This window comes from Muscardinus avellanarius (assembly GCF_963383645.1).
Source record: "Muscardinus avellanarius genome assembly, chromosome: 13".
In the NCBI taxonomy this organism is placed as follows: Eukaryota; Metazoa; Chordata; class Mammalia; order Rodentia; family Gliridae; genus Muscardinus; species Muscardinus avellanarius.
In genome coordinates, this window is record NC_137799.1 from 51,820,623 (window position 1) to 51,826,583 (window position 5,961).

A 5,961-nucleotide genomic window follows, 5' to 3' on the forward strand; every position below is an offset into this window, starting at 1 on the left:
ATTTAGCCCATGATGTACATTCACACATACATCAAAGTCAATCACTAGGCCAAACATGAGGAGGAGGGAGGGGGAGGGATTGGGCTAAATTGTTACCCTCTTAAAAATTCATAGGTAAACATTCAGAGCCTTCATGCTGTTCCCTGTTGAAGTGATTGGTGGAGATGCACTGCATCTTATTTAATCAACTTCCCTCTCAACCCAATAATTTGCTGAACTAAGTGTCATTTATTATCATATCAAGTGTCAGATAAGGAGACTGAGGCATTAAAAATCCAGCTCTACCATCCAAGAGCAAATCGAGAGTAGCAAAAGCAAGAGCCGAGCCTTGGATCCTTGTTTTAAGCTTTGCTGCCTGTCACCCAATGTAGTTTGCAAATTCAGAAAAAAAAAAAACTAAAGAGAGAGCAAAGCCCCGGAAGAATGCGAAATGTTTTGCTAACAGAGAAAAACAGACAAAAGAAAATTAAAAGGTAGTCTAAACAAAATCGGAGGATTCCACAAACCTGTCCGTGTGAGTTGTCTCTTTTCTTAGAGTCTCAATGAGAAAAGAAAACACTGACAGAAGATAATTCCAGACAAGTTGCATGCTGGGGTAATTAGTTTTAAGAATAAAACCCTTAAAGCCGGGCGTGGTGACACACGCTTGTAATTCCCACGCTTGGGAGGCTGAAACAGGAGGATCGCTCAGGTTCGAATCCAGCCTCAGCTACTTTCTGAGGCTCTCAGCAACTTAGTGAGACCCTGTTTCCAAATAAAATACAAAATAGGTCTGGGAGTATAGCCCGGCGGTAGAAAGCCCCTGGATTCCATCCCAAGTACCACACACACACACACAAAAAAGAATAAAACCCTTACCCAGAACATAATTATTCAATTTTTATTAACAAAAACTAACTTTTTAACAGTAAAATTGAATAAAGACTGTTCATAATTTAAGACATAAGATTTAAAGGGACTCCATGTTATATGCCTGATGGTACACTCAAAGTTGTGTTTGGAGCCAGGTTTTGTGGCCATGCTTATAATTCTAGTACTTGGGAGGCTGAGACAGAAAGATTGAGGTTCGTGGACAGCCAAAGCTACTTAGGGAGGCCCTCTGCACCTTAGTGAGAGTCTGTTTCAAAATAAAGAATTAAATAGGGCTGGGGATGTAGCTTGGAGGTAGAATACCCCTAGGTTCAATCCCCAGTACCAAAAAAAAAAAAAAATCTTTTTGGAGCCTGATCCACGGGAAAGGTTAACTAAATGTTAATTTTCTGCCATCTGCTTTTATCTTCCAAAGTCATTTCTGCATTTCTCTATAGCCCAGAAGATTGTTTTATACATGATGCTTTTACTGAATTTAAAAAAAACAATTCATATATATATATATATATGCATGAATTAAGAACTCCCCCCTGGTTGTTCAGTTCCTAATTTCTGGGAAAACTTTTAATACTGAAGGCTCTCTTTTCTTTTGCTATGGGAAGAAAAGAATGGGGGGAAATGTGTTTTGTTTTTATTTTAAGCCACCCAACAAAGATTGAGACTGGTGGAGTAAGCCCTGAGGATGTCCCTTCACTCCAGTGCGCCACTGCAAAAACTTGGTCTTCAGGATCAAAATCAGCGTGGTCAGCTGTTGCCACAGTTTGGGTGTTAAATGTCCCACAAAGGCTCCTGTGTTTAAGACTTTGTTCCCAGGGTGGTGCAATTGCAAGATAGTGAAAACTTGAAGGGACGGGTCCTTAGGTCAGTGGACGCCCTTGAAAGGGACTGTGGAGCCCTGGCCCCTTCCTCTTTCTCTGTTATTGCTTTCTGATCATGAGGTAGGCATTTTTCTCTGTCACATGTTTCCCACCATTTCCATCTAGCTCCCTCATCAAAGTACTATGAGAATAGATATCTTTACTATTTTCTACTCTTCCATCAATATTTGTTAAAGTTTGATTTTATGTACTCTAGAAATATTTCCTAATTTTTTAATGTACATATTTTGTTAGCTTTAATTCTAGGCACTTGATAGTTTTTGTGATTGTTTTGGTCTATGATATTTTTCTAATTAGCTATTGTTTATACATAGGAATTCTACTGATGCTGTGTGAGGGTATGTGTGTTGGCCTCATAACCTGCCAACTTGTTAAATTTTTCTACTAGTTACAACTTTCTCTTAGATTTTTATGCCATAGCATTTGGAAACATTGACTGTTATTTTTATCATCCATATTTTATTAAAATCTTACTGAAGTGCATTACCTAGCATTTCTAGCACAAAGTTCAATAGAAATAGTAAGAATAGCCATTATTGTCTTGTTCCTAGCATTAAAATTTCTCTAAAGTGTGTGCCATTGAGTGGGACATTTGCTGTATCAAATTAAGAAAGTGGCCTTTTATGGTAGAAATTTATCAAATCAATAGCCATTTCCTTATCATCTTACCTGAGATGACAATGTGCTCAAATAAAACAATTCCCAGCCTTCCCTCCAGCCTTGCTAGGTTGTAAAATGCTCCATTCTGGCCACTGATACATGAGCAAACTTTGGCTGGTGACTTGTGGGATAGCCTTCCTTTCCTGACACAGGAGCCTTGCAGATGTGTGCTGGAGCCAGCCCACAGTTGCCCGAGAGCCTGTAGTGTCCGTATCTACCCAGCTCCAGCCAGCAACATCAGATTGGTAGTTTGAAGTGACTCAAAGTATTTACAACATGGAAACAACAAATGCTACAATCCAAACAGTCTCACCAACCCAGAGATGCTTTTAAACATCTAGCAATGCATGACTGGCCCCACACCGCTTTCCTTGCCTGAGTCTTCCTTCTTGCTACTGAGAACACGGATGTGATGGCTGAAACCATGACTGGTGTGTAATGACCAGGGAATATCAGGAGAATAACGAGGCATTACATTCTGACATCCTTGAACAGCTGAACAAATCACACTAATGTGAGGCAGATCATGCAAGTTATAAGAGGATAAATTTGAGAACAAGGCCTTCCAAGTTTCAGGTTCAACTCCCACCTCTTCTAACATTTGCTGTGAACCAAGACACATTTCTTGTCCCCTCTCTGCCTCAGTGTCACCTATAAAATGTAAAAATTAACATGTATGTTCATATGTTTATATAATAAAGATAGGCACATCTTTCAATAATTTTAATACATTCAATAATTTTAAGGTCATTGTTGAGTTAAAAAAAAAACAATTAGAATGTTTCTTGTAGCTGATCCCAATCACAGTTTCTGTCCCTAGTTATCAAACAGGTTTATTACAAATTGTCATTGAAATTTATCAAATTTTGTCTACACTTGTTTTTTCTTAATTTGTTAATGTGAAAGATTATATTGACAATATTAATGATTTTAAGCTATCAGTATATTTCCTAGAATATATGATTAAAACACACAGGTGTCTTTGATTTCCTAAATTTCTTCATTTAATATTTCTGCATAAAAATGCCCTTTTAGCCCCTATCATGTTTTGTTCTCAAAACATACTTCAGATACCAAGGACAGTAAGTATTTGTTCTTGTTTCATATTCTTAAGAATGTACATAGGTTATAAATTATCTGCTACTTAGTAAATCTCATCAGAAACTCTAGGAACCTGATGTTCTCATAGGAATAGGGGCCTGATTTATTATTTCTAAATTACATATTCGAGTGTGTGTGTGTGTGTGTGTGTGTGTGTGTGTGTGTGTGTTATCCATGCATCCTACTTAGGCATAAAGTGATAGGAATATACATGCACACAAAGTCTGTTGAATTTCTCTCTGGATTGGTAATTTCATATACATACATAGCAGTATTTATATTGTTACCTTCTTTACATCTCTATCCCCCTCCTTCCTTGCTACACTCCTCCCATTGCTCCATTGGATATTGGAGGTCTCTTTTGTTTCCGAATTTCTATCTAGCATCCACAAATGAGAGAAAATATACAACTATTTGCTTTCTGAGAATGGTTAATTTCACTTGGCACAATATCCTTAAGTTTCACCCATTTTCCTGCAAATGACATAATTTCATTCTTCTTTATGGCTAGATTTTTTGGGGGGTTGTGAGATTGAACCCAGGAGCATTCTACCACCCAGCCACAACCCCAGCCCTATTTTTCCTCACTAAGTAGCTGAGGCTGGCTGTGAACCCAAGATCCTCCTATCTCAGCCTTCCAAGTACTTGGATTACAAGCATGCCCCACCATGCCCAGCCTAAGTAAAATTCTTAAATAGTAGTTTCTCAATTACACCAATTTTTAAATAATTTCTAGAAATGTTCACAATGTAATTTTTTTATTTTTTTTGGTGCACTGTATTCATACATCATAGTGGGATACAAACTTTTGTAGACATACATGCACACATCGCCCAGTCAGCCCCAACCCGATCCCCACCCCATTCTCTCCCCATCCCTCCCTCCCATGCTTGGCTTAGTAGTTGACATCTAGTATTATAGCAATTTATCCAAAATTAAAAATGATAATCTCACATAACAGTTTCGTTTGTCTGATACCAAGCTTTTGATGACTTAAAGATAACATTTCAATATTTCTTTTTGCTTTCTTTCTTACCAGAGAATTTTTTTTCTATTTTTTTAGGTGAAACTATCATATATTTATATATTTATTTTTCAGAAAAAAATCTATTCTAATATGGAATATGGATTCTAGATACCCAAAATGATCTTGAAAAAGAACAAAGATAGAAGATATATATTTTCTGATTTCAAGCCATATAAAGATACAATAATTGAAACAGTGTAGTACTATTCTAAAGGCAGATATATAAACCATTGGAGTTAAATAAAAGCCTAGAGCTAAATTCTTCCCTATATTGTCAAGTTATTTTTGACAAGGTTTCCACGAACATTTGGTGGTGGAAATATTAATCTTTTAACTAAATATTGTTAAAAATAATAATTACATGGAAAAGAATAAAATTGGACCCTTACCTAATCCCATATACAAATATTAACTCAAAATAGATAAAATACCTAAATATAAATCTTAAGACTGTAAACTTTTAGGAGAAAATCTGGCTCATAAAACCTCACAACATTGAAATTGGCAGTGATTTCTTGGATATTATTTCAATGGCACAGGCAACAGAAGAGTATACAAACTCCCTAAAAAATAAAAAAATATATTGTATATCCAAAGACAATGTAAACAGAGTTAAAAGTTACTAATAGAATGGGATAAAATATTTCCAAATGCTATATCTGAAGGTATATTAATATTCCAACTAGAAATCCTAAAAATTAACAACAATAAAGGCAAACAATACAATTTAGAGATAGGTAAAAGACTGACATAAATAATGAATCTCCACAGATAACCAATCTTAGTTGTCTGTTGGATGGAAAATCTTGTTTCTCTGGTTCTGGTGTGTGTTACCTATTTCTTCTTTGTAGTTAATCTCTTTGAGTATTTTCTCTAGCACTGGTTTTGAAGACATAAATTCCTTCAGTTTCTGTTTGTCATGGAAGCTTCTTATTTTTCCATCTAATTTGATAGAAAGTTTTGCTGGGTAGGAAATTTTTGGCTGGAAGTTGTTTTCTTTCAGAGTTTGGAATATGTTACTCCAAGCCCTTCTGGCTCTCATGACTTGGTTTGGGAAGTCTGGAGTGATTCTAATTGGTTTGCCTCTGAATGTTACTTGGCCCTTTGTTTTTGTTGCCTTTAAGATTCTCTGCTTGGCTTCCACAGTGGTCATTTTGACATTTATGTGGCGTGGGGATCCTCTTCTCCGATCCTGTCTGAAGGGAGTTCTATAGGTTTCCTGGACCTGTGTATCAACCTCTTGCTCTATGTTTGGAAAATTTTCTGCTATTACTTCCTTGAAGAGATTGTTGATCCCTTTGGTTTCACTTTCTTTTCCCTCCTCTATTCCAATTATTCTTAGGTTAGCTCTCTTAAAATGGGCCCATATTTCTTCAATATCAGAATCCTGCTGTCGGATATTTTTTCCTAGATTAGAAACTATGC